Below are 23,049 nucleotides of genomic sequence, written 5' to 3'. Positions count from 1 at the left end.
AGTTTTAACTGTAATTATTTTCACAATGTTCTTAGAAGAGGCCTGAGGATCATGGCACTCTGAGTTACTAGTGAGCCCTACAAGCTATCCTTATAATTCTTTGTAGAAACCTTTAATTTCAGGTTTTGCTTTTGTAAATTTTACAAAGTGATGCTTGCTGGCTACAAACATTAGGTGTAAGGGAATTCTATAAGCTTTTAAAATCAAATTTAATATTCATGATTGTATCACAAATTATATCCTCTACAATAAAGGAATGGATTTCTGTGTCTAAAGGTTCATGTCCAGAATGGTAAAGGACATAGTACTGATTGATCAATTCTGATTCAAAAATGACAAAATAGATCTTTTTCCAAAGGCTAACACATTTAGTACCGGGTGTAAGACACAAGGAAAAATTTTAAAATTCGAAATTTTACAAACAAGTGGAAACAGAATTATTACCAGAGAGGATAAAGTTATTCACACTTTCTGGAAACTTCCTTCTAGATCTATTTTTTTTTTTTAATTTGATTGATTTTAGGGTGGGGGAGGGAGTGAGAGAGATCGACACATCTATTTGTTCCTGTATATGCCCTGACAGGGGATCAAACCAGCAACCTCTGAGCATTGAGGCAACCCTCTAATCAATGGTACTATTCGGCCAGGGCTCAGCTCGAATTTCTTTTAGCTGCAGACCAGGAAAACCTTAGACAGCAGAAACAAATGACTATAAAAATACTACAATTACAGTTACTACTTATTTTTTAAAAATGAAGGCCTAGTTTTGAGAAAGAGTAATTAATCTACCTTTAACATGTGTCAAACACTAGATAAAGGGCCATAAAAAGGGAATAAATAATGTTTAAGACTTGACTGTTGAGTGAAAGACAAAAGAGAGCGAGCGGCGCATGCACCAGGGCCTCATTCCATGTTACTAGTATAAAATTGGAAATAAAATCTTAATCCGGATTTAATGTACCTCCTCTTTGTTTTTCTTCTGTTTGTTCAGCATGGAAAGGAATGGATTTACTGGAAGCTTTATTAAAGTCAGACAGCAAGAGGATCACACACTGACTTTGCCATCTATCAATACAACCATCGGCAAGAAGCTGAAAAGAGTATTTTGTCTGTTGTGTTTATTGTGGGCAACCATCTGTGACTGGTCCCTACTGTCCAAGGAAAGAGGCCATGGGGTCATCTGGCCTCTGGTGCTTCATCCTGTAAGCCTCCATTTCCTCCTCAGGGGGCTCCCGCGTTTCATAGATGCAGTTGTAAGGCCACTTCCTCTCATCAACCTGCATGAGCTCCTGGACGTGAAGAAGGCGGGCCTCCTCTGCATTCAGCGCCTTTTTCAGTTTCTTGTGTTTCTTCTCTTCGCCATCACTATCTGAGCTGCTCTTTTGATGCTTCTTCTTCTTCTTTTTCTTCTTCTTCTCCTCTTTTAGTTTTTCCTAATGCATCTCCATGAGGTTTTGAGGTTTCTTCATGGCTTCTTCTCCGGTTGTATCATTTACTAAACATTCCTCTGAATTAGCACTCTCCTTTCCCAGCTTCTCCTGTACAATAGGAATATTTGAAGAAAGAGTGACAGCATTTGTATCCCCATTGGCCTTCCTTCCAGTAAGATCCCCAGATATGTGTGTGATTGTGGATCTTCACGTCCTCCTCATACTTAGAGCAGGCGACAGCCCGCTCCTGCCCTTTGATGACAGTCCCATGTCTTGAATACTCCACATAGTCTTCCGTCTGAGCTAGAAGCAATTCAGCTGGAGGGGCATCCAAATGTTCTTGGCCACCATACTTTTCCAGGATGCTTTCTTTCTGCTGTTCTTTGAAGTCTTCTTTTTTGACTTTGAAGGACTTATACAACAGCTCTAGTTTGGTAGGATCGGTCTGCAGATGCACTTCAGATCCCTTGTCATAGGCTTCCCATGCAAACAGCTGTGTCTGAGCCATTGAAATGGTATCTCCCGTGTACCTAACAAAGTTACCTCCTGCGTAGCTCACTTCATCGGGATTCTTTCCTGCATTGGCATAGGGATTCTCTCTCATCGCTCTCGTTTTGGGATCATAGTAAGCAGAATTTGGATCTAAATTCTGCAAATATTTTGCAATATCTTCTCGAATCCTGAGATTCCAAACGGTAATCCGTCTCTTAGAGTCAAAGTTCTGTCCAGGCATGGATGTCAGTATCATCGGCATATTTATCTTCATCCTCATCTTCACTATTATGATCTTTTTCCACCTGAGAATTTGGTTCCTCTTCTCCCCACTGGTGTTTTAGAGAATTAGCCTGTTCCACTAATTTTCCTAAGGCTAATTCTTCTTGGTGTTTCTGGGCTTTCAGTGTTCGTTTTGCCAGATCAACTTTGGCATATTCTTCTACAATTTTCATGTGTTTTTCTGGATTGTAGTCATTCCACTGTTCCCTCTTCCCGTCATAGTCAAACATCAGCTGAGGTTGGACATGTTCGTCAGGAGCTATGTTAGTTCTGGTAAATTTTGCTCCAACTCGCCTAGGTCTCTCAAAGCAGTCTTTCTCTTTGTGCGTCAAGGCCCCACAATTTTCACACGCTCCTTTGCAGTACTTAGTAGTTACAGAATTCTCTTTTACACCCCTATTGTACCATTCTCCAGATGACCTGTACTGTTTTTGTTTTTCTGGTTGTGGTCTCTGGTGCTTTAAAGTAGGCCTTTTTGAAGGATCGATATACCATGGCACTGAAGAAATATACTGAGGGATATGAGGGTTGATGTCTTTTCCTTCTTCATCAACTTCGGCAGGAGCATTACCCAGTTTTCTCTGTTCTTCTAGCTCCTTCTTCTTTTGCCAGTCTTCTCTGGTCATCTTCTTCAGTTCCTCCAAACTCATTTCTTTAGACTCTGAAATGGGGGCAGCATTAACGGTATCTACAGCTGCAGCCAACATTGTTATCAGGCCTCCTTTCAGTCTTGTCTCTGCGGGCCACAAAACCACTGGACAATCATGTTCATGTGGTTTTTATCTTTCATTTTGTTTATGTGGTATATCATGTTCATTGATTTGTGTATATTTTACCAACCTTGCATGACTGGAATAAATCCCACTTGATCATCATGTATGATCATTTTAATGTATTGATGCTTCAGGTTTACTCATATTTTTTGAGGATTTTAGCATCTATGTTCATCAGGTATATTGGTGTGTAATTTTCTTTTTTTTTTTCTTTATAATTTTTCCATTCATTAGAGAGAGAGAGAGAAACATCAACTCATTGTTTCACTTAAATGTTCCATTTAGTTGTGCACTCACTGATTACTTCTAGCACATCTGTGACTAGGTTGAACACTATGAGCTCTGACATGCTGGAACAGTGCTTTACACACTGAGTCTGCTGGCCAGGGTCTACTTTTCTTTCTTTGCAGTGTCTATACCTGGTTTTGGAATAAGGGTAATGCTAGCCTCATAAAAAGGTCTTGGGAGTCTTCCCTACTCTTGAAATTTTTGAAATAGTTTGAGAAGGATACATATTAGCTCTTCTTTGAATATTTGGTAAAAATCACTGATGAAGCCATCTGATGCTCCAGGACTTGTTTGTTGGGTGTTTTTTTAAATTACTGTTTAAATTTCATTAGTTGTAATTGGTGTATTCAGATTTTCTGATTCTTCCTGATTCTATTTTGAAAGATTTTATATTTCTGAGAATTTATCCATTTTGTTTGTCTAATTTGTTGGTGTATAGTTGTTCATAGTATTTTTTTACAATCATTTATATTTCTTTGGTGCCAGATGTTACTTTTCCTCTTTCACTTCTGATCTTATTTATTTGGGTTCTCTTTCTCTCTCTCTCTCTCTCTCTCTCTCTCTCTTTCTCTTTCTTTCTTTTGATAAGTCTAGTTAAACATTTGTCAATATGAAGAGCCAGCTCTTGGCTTTGTTGATCTTTTGTATATATATATATATTTTAAACTCTATTTCTGCTCTGATACTTATTATTTTCTTTCTTCTATTCACTTTGGCCTTTGTTTTTGTTTATCTAGCTGCTGCTTTAAGTGTAAATTTAGACATTTTTTTTGGAGATTTTGTTTGTTTGTTTGTTTCTTGGGAGGCCTATAATGCTATGAATTTCTCTCTTAGGACTGTTTTTGTTGTGTCCCATAAGTTTTGGGATGTTTATTCTCATTTTCATTGGTTTCAAGGTGTCTTTTGATTTCTTCCTTGATCTCATTGTTATCTCATTCATTGTTTAGTAACATTATTTAGTCTCCATGTCTTTGTGTGCTTTTCAGTTTCTTTCTTGTGATTGATTTCTAGTTTCACACCATAATGGTTAGAGAAGATGCTTGATATGATTTTAGTCTTTCTAAATTTATTGAGACTTGGTTTATGTCCTAACATGTGGTCTATCCTAGAAAATGTTCCATGTACACTTGAAAAGAATGTATATTCTGCTGTTTTGGGGTGAAATGCTCTGAAAGTATCAATTAAATCCAGCTGATCTAATGTGTCATTTAGGCCACAGTATTCTTCGTGTTTTTTGTTTTCTTTTAGCAAGAGACAGAGACAGAAAGAGGGACAGACAGACAGGAAAGGAGAGAGATGAGTAGCTTCAATTCTTTGGTGTGGCACCTTGGTTGTTCATTGATTGCTTTCTCATATGTGCCTTGACCAGGGGGCTCCAGCTGAACCAGAGACCCTTTGCTCAAACCAGTGACTTTGGGCTTCAATCCAGCAACTTTGGGCTCAAACCAGCGACCATGGGGTCATGTCTATGATCATATGCTCAAGCCAGCAGCCCCACGCTCAAGCTGGTGAGCCTATGTTCAAGCTGGATGAGCCTGCACTTAAACCGGTGACTTCAGGGTTTTGAACCTGGGTCCTCTTTGTTTTAGGCCAATACTCTATCCACTGCTCCACTGCCTGGTCAGGCTACAGTTTCCTTATTGATTTTCTGCCTGGAAGATCTATCAATGGGTGTTAAAATCCCCTACTATGACTGTATTGCTATTGATGTCTCCTTTTCTGTCCATCAAGATTTACTTTGCATATTTAGGTGTTCATATATTGGGTGTGTAAATGTTTACAAGGGTTATATCCTGTTGTCTGATTGCTCCCTTTATCATTATATAGTGTCCTTTTTTATCTCTTACTAGAGCCGTTGTTTTAAAGTCTATTTTGTCAGATATAAGTATTGCTTCCCCAGCTTTTTTTCATTTCCATTTGCATGAAATATGCTTTTTCATCCCTTTATGTTTCTGTGTATCTTTCACTTTGAGGTGGGTCTCTTGTAAACAGCATATATATGGATTATGTTTTCTAATCTAATCAGCTACCTTATGTCTTTTGATTTGAGCAAAGCCATTTACATTTAAACTGATTATCGATAGGTACATATTTACTGCCATTTTATTCTTTATAACTATGTTCCTCTGTTTTTTTTTTCTTTCTTTTTCTTTTTTATTTTTCAAGGAACATTTCTACAACGCATTTGTTATCTTTGTGTCTTGTTTATTTATTGATTTTTTTTTTTTTAGAGACAAACAGAAACATTGATTTGTTTCTGTATGTGCCCTGACCAGGATCGAACCAGAAATGTCTGCATATCAGAATAATGCTCTAACCAACTGAGCTACTTGGCCAGGGTGTGGTAGCAGCAGCTGCTGCTCCTTCTTTTTCTCCTCCTCCTCCTCCTTCCCTTTAACATTTATTGTAATGCTGGTTTAATGTTAGTGAGCTTCTTTAGCTTTTTCTTGTCTAGAAAGCTCTTCATTTCTTTTTCAACTTTAAAAGATAGCCTTCCTAGGTAAAGTAGTCTTGGTTGTAGGTTCTTGCCTTTTATCACTGTGAATACTACAATACATGCCACACTCTTCTGTCCTGAAATGTTTCTGTTGAGAAATCAGCTGACAATTTTAAGGGACCTTCCTTGTAGGTAACTAAATATCCTTCTTTTACTGCTTTCCAGATTCTCTCTTTGTCCTTAACCTTTGCCATTCTAATTATGATGTGTCCTGTTGTGGTTCTCTTCAGGTTTATCTTGTCTGGGACTCTCTGTGCTTCCTGAACTTGTGTGTCTTTTTCCTTTACCAGGTTAGGGAAGTTTTTCAGTAATTATTTCTTCATCTTTTGTTTGATCCTTTGTTTGCTTCATCCTTTGTTCTCTTCTTTTGCTGGTACCCCAACAATGTGGATGTTGTTATGCTTCATATTGTCCCAAAGGTCCTTCAAAGTCTCTTTTTATTTTTATTTTTTTGACAGAGACAGAGAGAGTCAGAGAGGAGGGACAGATAGGAACAAACAGACAGGAAGGGAGAGAGATGAGAAGTATTCATTTTTTGTTGCAGCTCCTTAGTTGTTCACTGATTGTATTTTCATATGTGCCTGACTAGGGGGCTACAGCAGAGAAAGTGACCCCTTGTTCAAACCAGTGACCTTGGGCTCAAGCCAGCAAACTTGGGCTTTAAGCCAGCGACCATTGGGCTCAAGCCAATGACCATGGGGTCATGTCTATGATCCTACGTTTAAGCTGGTGAGCCCCTGCTCAAGCGGGATGAGTCTGCATTCAAGCCGCTGATCTTGGGGTTTCAAACCTGGTCTTCTGCATCCCAGTCTGATGCTCTATCCATTGCGTCATTGCCTGGTGAGGCCTGACTTTGAATTTTATCACAACATTGAAATTGCTCTATTGAATGTGATAACATTTAATAGCTTTTCCTCTGTTCTTATCTGACTTTACCTCAAAATATTTTAGGCTATTGATCAAGTGTTTCTTGAAATGTCCCCTCCTCTTTTGTTGTTTTTGTTAATTGTTGGCAATTTCTAGTTCCCTTTATGTCCTTTAATCTTACAGCCTTATTTTTCTGTCTTATTCTTACTTGTCTTTTTTTTCACCTCCCACATTATGTGGATCCCTAGAGTCCTCTTATTTGCCCTCTATACTCATTGTTCTGTGAACTTCAGAGAGAATCCTTAGCTCTCATGGTTCTAGCTGAATATTTACATGAATGATCACTAATTCTTTAATTCCTATCTTACCCCTTTAGTAAGCTCCAATTTTACTTTTTCATCATCTAAAGAACAGGCCTCTTCAAAGTCACATCAGCACCTTAAGATCAAACATTTTATATAAACCTAGTCCTTGTCCTTCCTAAACTGACTCCACATTGGTGTCAAGTATATAATAAATTCTGGAGTAATTTTTTATGAGACCTACTTTGTTACATTTTAAATCTCAGTCTGTCTCCAAGGTGATTCATTGAAAACATCTCCTTGTCTTTCAGTATAAATTCCCATTTTTTTCTATTTATAAGGTATGAACCCAACCTTGGATGGTATATTTTGAGTATCCAAATCTTACCAATTTTTCAGAGGTTAGCTCATATCCCACATCTTTTGTGAATATTTGCATTAACAATTATTTAATCCACTTGGCAAATCAGCTGCAACTCCTTTTTTTTGAATTGGGTCAATTTTGGTTCTAAGTTAAGCAATGAGACAGAAGTTTGAGAACTTCAAGAAATTGACTCTAAGCCAGTCAATTTCTCTGCTATCTCTTTATTTATCTCTACTCACAACAATATTGTATAATGTTTTGATATCACACATGCAGGTTTTTGGTCTTCTGTTGGTGAGAATATTTTACCCCAAATGCCAAAGCAGATCTGAACCTCTATTTTGGGAGGTGAGGACATAGTTATATGCATATCCATGTTATTGCCTCACAGGGACAGGTGATGTTCTGACTATTTTACCTCTTATGTGACAAAAATGATAAGCCATTGTGCTACAAAATAATTTTATGTCCTCATTTGAGGAGGGTTCAATGGGTAGGTCCCTCTATTCTCTAAAAGTGACCATCAAACAGCAAAGATGAGCCTCTTGCTCCATTTGTTGCAGCTTGTGAAATTTATCTTCCTAGAAAGTCCCCCCGAGATCCATACTGCAATAAAGAACAATAACAGTAAGCTAATTCTATTCATTTCTCACCAGTAAAGAAACACCTTCAGTTGCATGGTTGACATGGACTTTAGGTCCATGCAGGAGAATTTGACCTGAGGATCTTCCAGAACTCAGTTATATCACTTTTTTTCTAAATTTTTACTCCACTTCTAATGTCAGAGAAGTGATGACTCCTGATATTTCCCAAGGGTTCAGTACCAGAATCAGAATTTTTAAAAATGATTTTTTTATAGAGATTTCACATATTAGCCCACAAACTTAGGGAAGATATGCACCCTTTTAATATTTACGTCCAAGCTTCAGTGGGGACAGAAAGTTAGTTAATGCACTATGACATTTGTACTTTCTATTTATTGACTTCTTTGTATTATTTATCTAAAGAGTATAAACTTATGAAGGCTTAGAGATGTCTCACCCTTTCACCTCCCCTTCCTCCTCCACCTCCTCCCTGTCTTCATTTTCTCTCTCCTCTTCTTCCTCCTCCTTCTGCTCTATACCCTTCTCCTTCAACTTTGAACTACTATACAGTACTGGTTACATAATGGATACTTGGTAAATATGTACAGATTAAATAAGTAGAGGATTTCTTTTTAGAACATTGAGAAAAATTTCATACATCTGTTTCTTATAAGGGAATAAATTATGCTCAACCTTCTTTGCCTGAATTGACTTCATAAGTTTAATACTGATTAAATTTCCAAACAATCTTGAAACATGGGAAAATAAGGGGAAAACCAATTAGATTTAGAAAGATAGGGATATATGTACAACACTCCAATTGTTTGGTGCTTCATTAAGATAATAAAATCTTTCAGAAAGACAAATGCCATATGATCTCACTTATATGTGGAATCTAATAAACAAAAAATGATAAACAAAATAGAAAGAGAGGCATGGATACACGAAATTGATTGAGAGCTGTCGGAGTTGGGGGGTGAGAGGGCTGGATGAAAGAAGGTGAAATATATACATATATAACACATGGACACAGACAACAGTGTGGTGATAGCCAAAGGGAAAAGGGGTGGGTGGTTGGTGGGAAAAGGATTGCAAAATGGGGACAGAAAGAGACTTTGAGGTGATGGGTGCAAGATGCAGTGTGCAGATGATGTTTTCTTGAGTTGTACACTTGAAACCTGTATGATTTTATAAACCAATGTTAACAAAATAAATTTGATTTTAAAACAAGATAATAACATCTGTCCAAAACTACCATCTGCCATTCAAATAATCAGAGTTAAGGAACACACTAAGTCAATTGATGACTCACAAAAAAGATACAAGTTTGAAAGGTGTCGGGGAGAAAAGATATATTTTGCTCACTTTGTTAAAGATGGCACTGCTCATGTGGATGTTCATTGCCTAGTGATAATAGTAATTGCCTTCTTGCTTGGAAGAGGTGTGGTTATGCTAATGTGTGTTGGGGGAGGGCTTTCATGCCAAAAGGTTTTAAAAGGAGAAGCTAGGAGGCCATTTTAGAGAGAGTGATCACGGTCTTGTGGAGAGGAACATCCTATGCTGTAGCAGGGCAGAGAAAGGCCACGTGGAGGAGAGGAGGCAGCCAAAATGGCAGAATGGTGAAAGAGAAGCCAGTTTGTGTAGGAGAAGGAGATGGGGAACAATAAAACTGAATAAAACTGGTGAGGTGGAAGCCTTTGATTCTAGGAAAACTTGGATGTTTCAGTGGCTTTGGGAAGCCCTCAATGGAAAGGGAAGTGTTTTCCATTGTATGTATATTCTCGCCCACCAGGTGCGAGCTAGGATTAAAGAAAAATGGATCATCAGTTTTCAGCTCTGTTGCTTCATTACCATCTGTCCAAATCAAATGCAAATCTGCATTGGCCAGGCAGCTTTCATGGTGGCCATGACTATTGGTGATACTATATAATGAATAATAAAAACAATGGTAAAGTAGTAAGGATAGAGAAGGAGTAGCAGAAGGGGAGGTCTGATGGTAATTATCCAGTTGCTATGTCACTGCAAATCTACAAGACAATAAAATGGGGGGTAGGGGAAATGACTAAATTAACTATGTTTTTCCCTCATCATTGGCATCCTACTGTTGCCAAGACTCAGGAAAATGTTTAATTTCAGGAATGTTTCTTGTGCTTCAGTAATCTGATTGCCTTTCCTTTTTTTTAAAATCTGTGATCAGTGGTGGACATGAAAAGTAAAAGGACTGAAGCCCTGATGTTCTCACAGAAACATAGTTATACTCTAAAAGAAGCATGCTGCTCCAACATTGTTTACGTTTTCTCAGGGAATAACCATGCTGAGCTTGCACAGCAACAACAAAAATGCTTTTGAAAATAACTGGGCATTGACATCATATAACCCGAACTAAGGAGTCATAACATGAAAGTTGACAGCCACCATTTGAGTTCTCATTATATGCCAGGCACTGCTAAATGTTATACAGTTAGGATTTCACTGCTCCACAGAAATCCTTATAAATTAGGAATAGTTATTACCCCAATTTTTTTTTTTTCTTTTTGAAGCTGGAAACAGGGAGAGACAGTCAGACAGACTCCCGCATGCGCCCGAACGGGATCCACCCGGCACGCCCACCAGGGGTGACGCTCTGCCCACCAGGGGGTGATGCTCTGCCCCTCCGGGGCGTCGCTCTGCCGCGACCAGAGCCACTCTAGCACCTGGGGCAGAGGCCAAGGAGCCATCCCCAGCGCCCGGGCCATCTTTGCTCCAATAGAGCCTCGGCTGCGGGAGGGGAAGAGAGAGACAGAGAGGAAGGAGGGGGTGGGGGTGGAGAAGCAAATGGGCGCTTCTCCTATGTGCCCTGGCCGGGAATCGAACCGGGGTCCCCCGCACGCCAGGCCAATGCTCTACCGCTGAGCCAACCGGCCAGGGCCCCTAACCCCAATTTTATAGATAAGGAAACCAAAGCACAGAGAGTGATTGACCCAAAGTTACAGTTAGAAAATTATCAGGCAATGTTATTTTAAATTTCATGTCTTAATGAAAACATTTTCATTCTTATTATATGCCATTATACCACAGTGCATTTTAATACATTTTAAATCATTCCATTATAATAAATGTGAATCCTCAGAAAGAAAGAAAAAAGACATCTACTAAGAAGGGCTCCTGGTTGCTAACTGGGCTCAAAATGTAAAAACAGGGCCTGGAAGCCATTTATGCACAGGGGCCTCTCATACAAACTGTAATTTAAACTGTACTTCAGAGAGAAGCCTACACTGAACTCCTGCCCACGCCGCTTCTGAACCAGCCCTCATAAAGGAGTTCCTGGAATACTATTTTAACCAGTAGGACTGAAGTTTTCCCCATCCAATCAGAAATGCACAGCTCTGGACAGTCAGAGTTGTTCTATTTTGACCAACTGGGACAGTACCTTTTGGACCAATCAAACTGTGAAGATTTGGAGTCTTCATTTGTATGAGGATAGCAATCTGGGACTGGGGGTAGAGACTCCTGTCCATATAAGCCAGCTCCCTTCTGGCTTGGGGTGTTGGCTTTCTCCTTCCATCATAGACAGAAGACTGCAACTACCTGGCTGAGCTGAAACACTGAAGAGGTCTCATGAGAGCAGAATAGAGCAGACCAGTGTAGCACAAAGCAGGCCATCAAGGAGCAAAGCCGAGCTGTCTAGCTGGAGAAGGGCCTGGCCCCAGGGCCGCCTCACAGCTGTGCAGCTTTCAGAGCTGTGCTATATATATCACAATTGAGCTGTTTTGCACTGAATATAGTTTCTTTCTTCATTGCCCTCCAAACTGGGGACTCCTGTTGGCATTGAATTGGTGTCAACAATCAATAGTTGACATAAAAATATAATACCAATTAGTTGTATTATTAAAATATCAATAAAACTTGAAATTCCATAAAAGTGTGTGGTAACTCTTATAATTATTCAGATAACTATTACAGTTTTAATAAGAGAAACTGGAGCATAAATGAACTATAACTAAAAGTCAATGCAAAATAATGACATACTTATGTATACTGATATATATCACTTATCTCCCAATTGATCTCAGAGTAAATATAGTACTACAACTAAATTAAAAACCTTAATATAGTTGTAGATTCACCCAGTTTTACATTTAACTAATTGAAAATAAAAAGGTAAGAAAATATTGCAATCATTTGTTTTCTACTGTTTCAGAAAATCCAAATATACAAGTTTATTTAGTACCTCAACTCAGAAAGTTTTGAAAAGATTTATGAGACTAATATCTATATGTCAAGTGCTTAAGAACACCTGGCACAAGGTACTTGTGAAACGTTTCGTTTTAAATAAATAAATAAATAAATATATATATATACACACACACACACACACACAGGGTTGGGCAAAAGTGGATTTACAATTTTTCATATGAAAAATAATATAATAAACTCTGTGTTTCAGGTATTCAAAACTGGAAACCTACTTTGCCCCATCCTATAATAAGTTAAATTTCCAACAACTTCCTCTCTTAGTTTGGCATCCCACAGAACCTGACCCTGAGATAGGGATTCAAGTGCAAATAGCTTGTTTAGGAGGAGAAAGACATGATCAAAGAAAAGAGGAAAAGTGAGACAAGGTAGGAAGGCAGCCATTACAGGGTATTAGGAAGCCTAATTCCACTGGGGAAACCCTGAAAGCTAGTGTAGACCATGCATCCCAGAAGGGTGAGGGAGCTGGAACATTTACATACCAACTCCCAGCAGTCATTTTTCAGTCATTGAATGAGAGCTGCTCTCTTTAAGGGAAACAACTATGCCATTTGTGGGGCCACTATATGGGAGGCAGAGTGGGCTCCAAAAACAAGTTCAGGTGCTGGCAACTGGAAGTCCAGACAACGTTCACTAACTAGCAGCTGCTCCATCTCTCTTCCATTCCACTGTTCACTCTAAAGGATATTATTTTGTCCGTGAATCTTTATATCCAAACAGCATTTATTCTTGGAAATAATAAAAGATTCTTTTATTCTCCAAACAGACTCTTTTATATTGATTTGTATGAAAACTCCACAGAAGCAAATGCCCAGTGAAAGAATCCAGGCTCCTTTTTTCAAGCTGCTCTGATGATTAAACACACAGTATATTGCATGGAATAGTAGACTTCCAGTGAGAGAGGAGATGTGTGCAAGAAGCTAAATCTACTGAGTGCACCACTGACCTAGGATTTCAAGACGTCCTCTGGGAAGTCTCTCTCCCTTCCAGTCCTAGAAGTTAAAATCATTGTTATCATTTGGCCTGATGGTCATCCTTCTTACTGTAGCTACCCACAAAACCCTAGAGTAGTGTGGGCTCCCTAATCCTTAATTTGTAAGGCAAGGAGATTGCAATCCAGAGGGAGATCAAATGGGTTTTTCTTAATCATAAACTGAGTTAATGGTTCAACTAGGGCCAGAACAGATTCTATGCGGTCAAGGAGATGGCAGGATTTAAAGTAAGAAATCTGCTCCAGCATACCCACTTTTCTCTAATTCAGACATGTTTCCATTCTGTTACTTTCTCATTTGTCTCATTCTCCCCTTCCTTCACATAAGTTCCCAAATTGGCCAAATGGCCAAATGAGCAGAGAGATGTTTTTCTCTAGTGTTCTTGCTTCATGATGGCTAGAGGTTATGAATTACATCCCCCTTTTCAGGAATGAAATACATGAGGTAATAAAAAACCCTTCATGGGATTAGAAGGTGCAAAGATATTTTGACCACTCCTACCTGCTCTTCAACTGTTTTTAATTTATCTGTCTCTCAGCTATATACTCACATAAATAGAAAAATAGATTTATTTGAGTATCTTATAATTTGTCCCAGCTCTCCCCTTATTAAATCTTTCCTTAGAATATACCCTGATGCTTTGTCCTGAAACATCTTACCTCATTATCCAAATATTAATAATCAAAATTACTTAACTTTGAAAAATCAATTATAAAGATTCCCCAAGTTGTGAGAAAAAAAAATTCAAGAAGGAAATGTCATGCCTTTAACAAGAAAAGGTGATGAAAGTGAGAAACCACATGCTCAAGTAAGAAGTGTGATTTTCACCTTCTTATTGGATGCCTGGCAGGATTTCTTAGAAGAGGAAAAAAAGGATCAGCTATGTGATTTATATTTGCCCTTTGAAATTTGTCCCTAGTCTGAAATCAGATCTCTGTGTTTACTCAGCTATAAGATAGAATCACATTACTTCTCTGGTTGATGATTCACAGGATACACTCCATGATTTTTAAACAGAAAAAATAAGCACAGCACTCTTTTCCTGAGCATCCTGAAAGCTGGGGACATAAGAGAAGAAGGGTGCAAAATGTCTTCTCTCAGTTACCACTCAATCCTTATCAAGTTCTGGAGAGAACAGAAATACTGACATTTTTTTCTGGCCTTTGCAATGAGCAGTATAAGAAGATGCTGTGAATGGATTTGTCAAAAGGTTCTCTTGCCAACTATAACTCCAGGGTGATGTGTGTGTGTGTGTGCGTGTGTGTGTGTGTGTGTGTGTGTGTGTGTGTGTGTGTGTGTGTGTGTGTGTAAAGAGAAAAGAGAAAAGAGAAAGACAAAGGCATAGGATTGGGAAAACAAACTTGTAAATATTTATCACTAGGCTTTTTATGCATTACTCTTACATCTTTGGAGAGAAACATTGTAAAGACCTGAAGTATATAAACATATAGATTATAATTACAATGAAAAAGCAAAATACTGCAAAGTTATCAATGATGCATACTGCAATTTTGCATAATCCTAGCATCACATTAAATCATCCTTGGGAGAATAGCAAGCATTCTTGTAAAAAAAATGTTACTGAGAGTACAATATATGCACACTATTGTATTTTAATTGCATTAAGAACACTGATAATCAGCAAACATTGATTAGATTTAGGGTTGCTAAGAACGTCCTGCCAATTTAGGGTTGATTTATTTACTTTGCTGGTTATTTAGTTGAAGCTACTTCAATTATTTATTTAATGCTCTTGTTAATTTGATCTGTACCATGTATCTCTTCATCTACAGTTTAGTAGACATGGCTCTTAGGTATGTACTTAAGAGACTAGGATGAGCGTCAAATTTTGATTTCCTAGTGAATATTCATGGTCTCCTTTTATATCATAAACTGGATATTGAGACTCAAAGATTACATAGGGAATCCAGACCCTTAAATATAGTTTTAAAAATTATAAAAAAATAATAGCAACGTTATAGTCATTTATGATCGCCAGAAACATCTGGGGATAGTGGAAAATTACTATAACTATTTTTAACGACCCATTTAAGTGGAAATTTAAATAAATGACAGTAACAAAAATAACTTAAAAAATTATACTACTATTATGTAGAGGCATTATGATCTCCATATGAAAAATGTGGTATGTTCTTATCTTATAAAAATATTTATATAATCCCCTGAAACTGAAGAATAGAACTGTCCAATAAAACTATCTGTAATGATAGAAATGTCCTTTATTTGCTCTATCCACTATAGTAGCCACTAGCTACATGCAGCACTTGCAATGTAGTTAGTAAAATAAAGAAACTAAATTTTAATTTAATTTTATTTAAGTTAATTCAAATGAAAATATTCACATATAGATAGTGGCTAGCATATTTCACAATGTAATTATAGAAAAAAAAAAGGCTCATTTTTGATCCTCAAGGAAAAGTTATACTAAACTGACAGGGATGAGATAAACAGACATTTTAAAATTAACGGGTGTGGCCTGACCAGGCAGTGGTGCAGTGGTTAGAGCGTCAGACTGGAACACAGAGGACCCAGGTTCAAAACCCCAAGGTCACGAGCTTGAGCACAGGCTCATCCGGCTTGAGCACAGGGTTGCTGGCTTGAGCTTGGGATAATAGACATGACCCCATGGTTGCTACTTGAACCTAAAGGTCTCTGGCTTGAAGCCCAAAGTCACTGGCTTGAGCAAGGGGGACACTCACTCTGCTGAAGCCCCCTGGTCAAAGCACATATGAGAAAGCAATCAATGAACAGCTAAGGAGCTGCAACAAAGAGTTGATGCTTCTCTTCTCTCTCCCTTCCTGTCTCTCTGTCCTTATTTGTCCCTCTCTCTGTCTCTCTGTCTCTGTCAATAGATAACTGATAACACCAAGCACTGCTTAGAATGCAGAGCAACAAGAACTTTCCTTCATTGCTGATGGGATTGCAAAATGGTTTAGTTACTTTGGAAGACAACATGGTTGTCTCTCTCAAAATGAAATATACTTACCATAAGATCCAGCAATCATGCTCCTTGTTGTTTACCCAAAGGAGTCGAAAACTTATGTCCACACAAAAATCTGCACACTGATATTTATTTATAGCAGGTTTATTTGTAATTGCCCAAACTTGAAAACAATCTAGATCTCCTTCATTAGGTGAATGGATAGAATCAATGGGCATAATCTGGAAATATAATGAATTTTAGAGTAGGATCTAGCTCTAAAGGTTTGGAGGTCCTTTAGGAAAATTATTATTCAATTCAGCTTTGACCTGTCTCAGAGACTTTGGACAGAGCTAGAAACTCCTTGAAATTCTCTCTTCTTTCTAGAGTTCTTTGGCATTGATCTCCACATTCTACTTCTATTCTTCTATTCCTGCTTAGTTTCCTTTTCTCGCTCCTTGGTTTCTCCTTACTTATATGCCTTCTATTTGGGGCTTTGTCCTTTGAGCCCTTAAAATGTTTCCATTGACCTGCTTGTTCCACCCAGTCTATCAATTCACTTTTCACATCCATACCTATGTTTTTGACTCCCAAACTAGCATCTTGAGCTCCAGACTTCATTTATGTTATTCAGCCTATGCTACTTACATCCTAGGACCCTTCTGATTGAATATTCCCCACAAATCTAACATCAGAGAATTTGGCTCAATAATCTCTAATACTTTATGACACTATTAGGCTATAGGCATATCATTTTATATCCAAACTGATGTTATTATTGACCTTCTTCCATGTTTCACCTACTGTGGGTGGTAAAATTGTTCTTCTACTCTTGAGACTAAAATAATTGGTGTTTATAACATGATCCTTTCATTTATTCCCTGAAAGGAATTCAACAAATCAATACTTTAAAAAAACACACAAAAACTTCCCCTGTAATCTCTTTTATTTTCTCTTAGCCTGCTTTTCCTCCAGGGCAGGCTAGAAGCCTGAAGCTCTAATAGGTGAGGTAGACTGTGTGGGAGTGGGAAGGGGGCCATGATCATGTGATCAGAGCACAGAGTACTTGGGGTTAATGTTTTATGAATCAATGAGAGGTCAAAGACACTCCAAGGGAGAAAATTGAGGACAATAGTGAGAAATGCGGTAAGGTTTTACAGTGTAGAACCTGCAAGCTAGAGCAAGCAGCTTTGAGAGGCAAGGTCCAGAAAGTTCTAGAGGTAATTGAATATTGGCAAAGGACCTTTAATGAGCTTCTGAAGATGAATTTAGGAACAGGATTACAGAGCCTACTAGACTGGACTTTTTTTCTGTTCCTTGATATATCACCCTAGTCTAAGCTCTTAGACACATATTACCACTTAATTGCTTTCTTATTGTTTTTATTTAATTGTGTTAATTTTGGCAAATTAGAAAAACTCTCAATGCCCCAGATCCTCATCTGTAAAAGTAATCATACCTATCTCATAAATTTATTTGAGGATTAAATGTGTTAAAATGTGTAGAGCACTTAGAACAGGGTCTGGCACATAATAAATGTTATATATGCATCAATTATTGCTATTATAGTCTTATTAATATTATAACAATTTTTAACTGGTTCATCTATCCCCAGACTCTCTCTCCTCCATTCCTTCCTGCATTTAATTTAGTAATTATTTTCTTCATGGTACTTCCTTTGGCCGTCAGTGGTTCCTAGATTACCTGATGATCAGGCCCTAACTCCTCCATTTGACATTCTCAACTTTCAATAATCAGGCTTCCACCCATTCAACCTACCTTCTCCTTGTTCCCATTGCTTCTCATCTGCTTCTTTCAGCATGACCTCCTCACTGCCTCCTGCAGAGGTCAAGACCATTGCCACCTTACCTTTGTTTATGTTGCTCTCCTTTCGCAGAAGGATGCCTTTCTTACCTTCTTTCTACCTTTCTCAATGCCAACTGCTCTCAGGGCCCAGTTCTATTTATCCTATTGCAGCAGAAGTAGTGTCTGTTTGGCTAACCCATATGTATATCTAATAACATCAAGCAAAATGCCTGGTACACAGTGTCTGATCAATAGTTCTTAGTTCTTCCTTTCAGATTTTTGGACTGTTTATTGCTTGATTGATAATGGGTGTATGAATATATGCTGTATCAGTTTAGAAAGCCTTCAGTTACATATCACAGAAGACCACATTCACAGAAGGTTAAACCCTAAGGATATTTATTGTGGACTTCCAAGGTTTCATCAACAACTCAGAAGTGTCTTTCTACCCTTTGTTTTCACCATTCTCAGCCAAATGGATTTTCATCTACATGCTTTTCCCTTTACCAGCACAAGGCTGCTATTACAGCTCAAGCATTATGTCCTCACATAAATATTCCAAGAAAGAAGTATCATTGGTGAGTGGGTCATACCCAACTTGAGAGGCTAGGAAAAGGGGTGTCCAGGAAAGGAAAAAAGGGATGCCGTGATGAGCTTAGATAATTAATCACTGGTCACAGGGGACAGGGGGGGGGAGCAGGGCACATTACTTCCCAGACAGAGTTGGAGTTCTGTTGGCAGAAAGAGAAAAATAACTCTTGAGTAGGCATCTTGGTTAGTGCCAGCTCCTCTCTTGTGTTTTACTCTTTTTTTTTAGAGAGAGGAGAGAGAGAGGGACAGAGAGAAACAGAGAGAGAGAAGGGGGGAGGAGTTGGAAGCATCAACTCCCATATGTGCCTTGACCAGGCAAGCCCAGGGTTTCGAACCAGCAACCTCAGCATTTCCAGGTCAACGCTTTATCCACTGCGCCACCACAGGTCAGGCTCTTGTGTTTTACTCTTGACTGTATTTACCTCAAAGGGAGAAATAACATCTTGATTCCCCACAGTGTGCTGTACTGTCTCTAAAACACAGCAGCCATTCAGTAAGTTAATTGCTTGATTATTAAAACTTCTGTTTTGGGCATTTTTTATGCCCTCACCTCAGGTTCATTTCAGAGTCACAAAAAGCTTCCTGCTTTGAAAGTAAGAAAGGTTCAACAAGCACTTTGTGAGCTAATAGACACTTAAATTTAGCACAGTTTATATGAATTCCTGCAGAAGCTCCAAAGTCAAACTACAAATTTTGAAAAGTCTTTCTGCTACTATCTGCCTCATGTAAACATTATGTGCTTAGCTGAGCTGGAAGTCCTTTAATTATCTTTGCAGGAAGCCTTGCTGAGAGTGTAGATTCTAAAGCTACCAGCCCGAGACGCCTCCTGACAGCTCATGCTTGAAAACAGGCATCAACTCCAAATAATAGTTCCTTTCCCCACATAGCATAGTACTTATCTGACATAAAGTAATTAACATCTGCATCAAGTAAAACCTCTGATTGCATCATATGGTCTCAGCTATTCGAAAGCCACTCACCCATCTGGTTGCATTAATTTTGCCATTTGCCAGCATGTGGGTTTGTGTGTGTAGTGTGGGGGTGTGTGGGAGAAAGGAGGACTGTGGGTGTTTGGAGTAACACGTTACCACATGTGCATGGTCGGGTTTGTAATGTGTACCCAATCACTCCATCCTTCTGCTCAAGTAAGAAAGGGACAGATGCTCCAGGACCAGGTCACACCACTTTTGGATTTAAACTCTGATGCATTCCCCACTCCATGCTTCTGGAGAGCATCACATTGTGAAAGAGATTAATATTTTGCAATGAATTGGATAAAAATACATAGCCTAGCAATTCCTCAGCTATGAAGATAAAATTCCACAGATCAAGGAAATAACAGCAGTTTTAGGTAAAAGACACAATCAGTTTTCAAGCCATTGGAGAGAAAGATATCTAGAAAAAGAAAATGACTAAAAAGTCTCAGTCTACTTATGTATTTCCTTATTATGCATATGCAGATTAATTTGTATACATTGTTGAAACACTAGAGTGGATAGTGAAAAATTCTAAATACTACCAGATGATTTGGTTATGTAACACATGTTTTGGACCCAATGTCTTATTTTCCTTTGAGCTGCTTTGACAGCATGTAAAGGCAATTAACAAATGTGCACAAGTATAAGGAGAACTCGCCCAACAGTTACTGTCAAAGTTAATAAATATTCATCACGGGGTTTTGGATTGTCCAAAGATGATTTTCATAATGCTATCCTAAGAAGTCATTGAGTAAATAAGATGACATAGCAGAAGTGTTACTGTAACTCATGGATGGCTATTTCATAGATATATTGAAACAAAATTAAAAACATAGGATTAGATATTCCACACAAGTTAAACATTGCAATGAACATCACCAAACAAGCAATAAGATGTTTTACCCATTCTTTCATTATACCTTTTTGTTTAATTTTGTTCTCAGAGGAACTATGCCAACCCAAACTGGAATGAGTAACTGATATGCTTTCCTCACAGGGGCGACAATGAATGATATTGCCTTGATAGTAACAGTTAGAGCTGCTAGGCTCAGGTGGAATGTGTGCGGTGACTGGAAGGGGCAAAGATGAAAATGATCAAAATGGGATTACACCCCACTGTGTTCATGGTTGTTCTTTCCCATTGTTTCCTTGGACCAATTTTCTTAGACCCATGGAGCTCATGCTGATGTTCCCACCAAGACTGATGGAGGATATTAGAAGAGTCAGAGTTATGGTGAGTGTGAAGGTTCTGGATGGGTTAAATCCAGCTCCACTAAGCTTTGACCTGGGCAAGTTGCTTAACCTTTCTAAATTTCCTTCCTTCCTTCCTTCCTTCCTTCCTTCCTTCCTTCCTTCCTTCCTTCCTTCCTTCCTTCCTTCCTTCCTTCCTTCCTTCCTTCCTTCCTCCACTAAGCTTTGACCTGGACAAGTTGCTTAACCTTTCTAAATTTCCTTCCTTCCTTCCTTCCTTCCTTCCTTCCTTCCTTCCTTCCTTCCTTCCTTCCTTCCTCCCTCCCTCCCTCCCTCCCTTCCTTCCTCTCTCCCTCCCTCCCTTCCTCCTTCCTTCTCTCTCTCTCTCTTTTTCTTACAGAGACAGAGAGAGAGTCAGAGAGAGGGATAGATAGGGACAGAGAGACAGGAGTGGAGAAAGATGAGAAGCATCTATCATTAGTTTTTCGTTGTGACACCTTAGTTGTTCATTGATTGCTTTCTCATATGTGCCTTGACCGTGGGCCTTCAGCAGACTGAGTAACCCCTTGTTCAAGCCAGCGACCTTGGGTCCAAGCTGGTGAGCTTTTGCTCAAACCAGATGAGCCCACACTCAAGCTGGCGACCTCGGGGTCTCTAAACTGGGTCCTCCGCATCCCAGTCCGATGCTCTATCCACTGTGCCACCGCCTGGTCAGGCTCTTTCTTTTTCTTTCTTTCTTTCTTTCTTTCTTTCTTTCTTTCTTTCTTTCTTTCTTTCTTTCTTTCTTTCTTTCTTTCTTTCTTTTTTTCTTTTTTGTAAATTGGAAATAATAGCAGTAACTATCACATAGGATTGTGGGAAGATTTAGTGAATAATTATATAACATATTTAGCCTATAATAAACCGTATAAAATGCTAATTATTATCATCATTATTTTAGTTATAATGGTGATAAAGGAGAAAGGTATAGTTAGGTTTTTTAAAACTTCCTCCAGACATCATCCATTCACTCATTTCTTTGCTCAGAAGAAGCATCTTGGTTGTCATATTGAGAGTGCCCACTATATGGGGGTAGGCTTTGGGCATAACACAAGGCTTTGGCAGTCTCAAATAGGTGAAATCTGCCAGTAAAATCTCCTCATCTCCTTTTCAGTTGCCTTCCTCAGGGGACCATGTCTTCTATGGTCTTGGTGGTTCAGAGCCACTCACTGAAGTTCACCTTAACAGGCAACACTGTCACCTCAGTCCTCTCCCACCAAGTTTCCTGTGCAGAATCCCATTTCCTCAGATACCTTTTTCAGTAACTGGCTTAATTCATGCTGAGGTGTTAAATTTTCTGATCTGCTGGTACATTATATTCACTCTTCCAAGTAATAAACCTGCATTTCAGCAGGGCCCAGTAGAGACACTGTGCCCTTCACAAAGGAACTTTCTCATGCAGAATGACAGAGCTCAAAGTGGGCCCTTGGGGGAAACACTTGGGAGATAAGATGCTTTGCACCTGGCAAAGCAATTCACACAGGAAGTTCTGTCTATAGAGAGAGATGGCTTGGCAGAGGGTTGTGAGGTCCTGTTCTGATCTGATAGAGCATACAGCTTAGTTAGAGAGACAAGAAGTATATCAATTAGACAGTATTAGAATGAAACCCACTGCATAGTATCATTAGATAATAATAGTCAGGTAATACTATTCTGAGAATACATAAAAATGCCAAAAGTTATTTAGTAATGATATCTAATGTTTACCAACTGCTTACTAAGTAATACTATGTTTTATTGTGTGTAAATGCATGGAACATAAAATTTACCATGAGTAACATTTAGCATATCCACAATGTTGTGCAACAATCACCACTATGTAATTCCAGAGCACCTTCTTCACTACAAAAGGAAATACCATGTTACACTGTCCACTCGTCCCTCCCACCAGTCCCTGGCAACTACTAATCTGCTTTGTGTCTTTACGGATTTACCTGTTCTGGATATTTCATATAAATTGATTCATGTAATATGTAGTCTTTTGGTATTTTTTGTTTGTTTGTTTGTTTGTTTTCTAATATGTAGTCTTTTGGATCTAGCTTCTTTTCCTTAGCATATATTTTTAAGTTTTCATGCAGGTTGTAGCATATATCAGTACTTCATTCCTCTTTATGGCTGAATAATATTCTGTTTTATGGCTATACCACATTTTGTTTATCCATTCATCAGCTAATGGACACATGGGTTGTTTCTATGTTTTGACTATTGGGAATAGTGCTGCTCTGAATATTCATGTATAAGTTTTTGTTTGGGTACTTGTTTTCGGTTCTTTTGGATATTTATTCAGGTGTGTGATTGCTGGGTGTATGGCCAGTGGTCGCCGCTGTCATGGCCATTCACATGCAGGTTCCCATTAGATTTGGGAAGACAGTAAAGAAGCAGTGGAGCCAAAAAATGGTG

The 23,049-nt window shown here is 38.6% G+C and overlaps 1 pseudogene; it reads right to left on the bottom strand.

Moving 5' to 3' along the window:
* Nucleotides 1-502: 502 nt before the first annotated feature.
* LOC136389509 (pre-mRNA-splicing factor SLU7 pseudogene) lies at nucleotides 503-2,938 on the bottom strand (annotated as a pseudogene).
* Between the last annotated feature and the right edge of the window lie 20,111 nt (nucleotides 2,939-23,049).

The sequence above is a fragment of the Saccopteryx leptura genome, chromosome 1 (genome assembly GCF_036850995.1).
Source record: "Saccopteryx leptura isolate mSacLep1 chromosome 1, mSacLep1_pri_phased_curated, whole genome shotgun sequence".
Classification (NCBI taxonomy): domain Eukaryota; kingdom Metazoa; phylum Chordata; class Mammalia; order Chiroptera; family Emballonuridae; genus Saccopteryx; species Saccopteryx leptura.
This window is presented reverse-complemented; position numbering and strand designations above follow the sequence as displayed.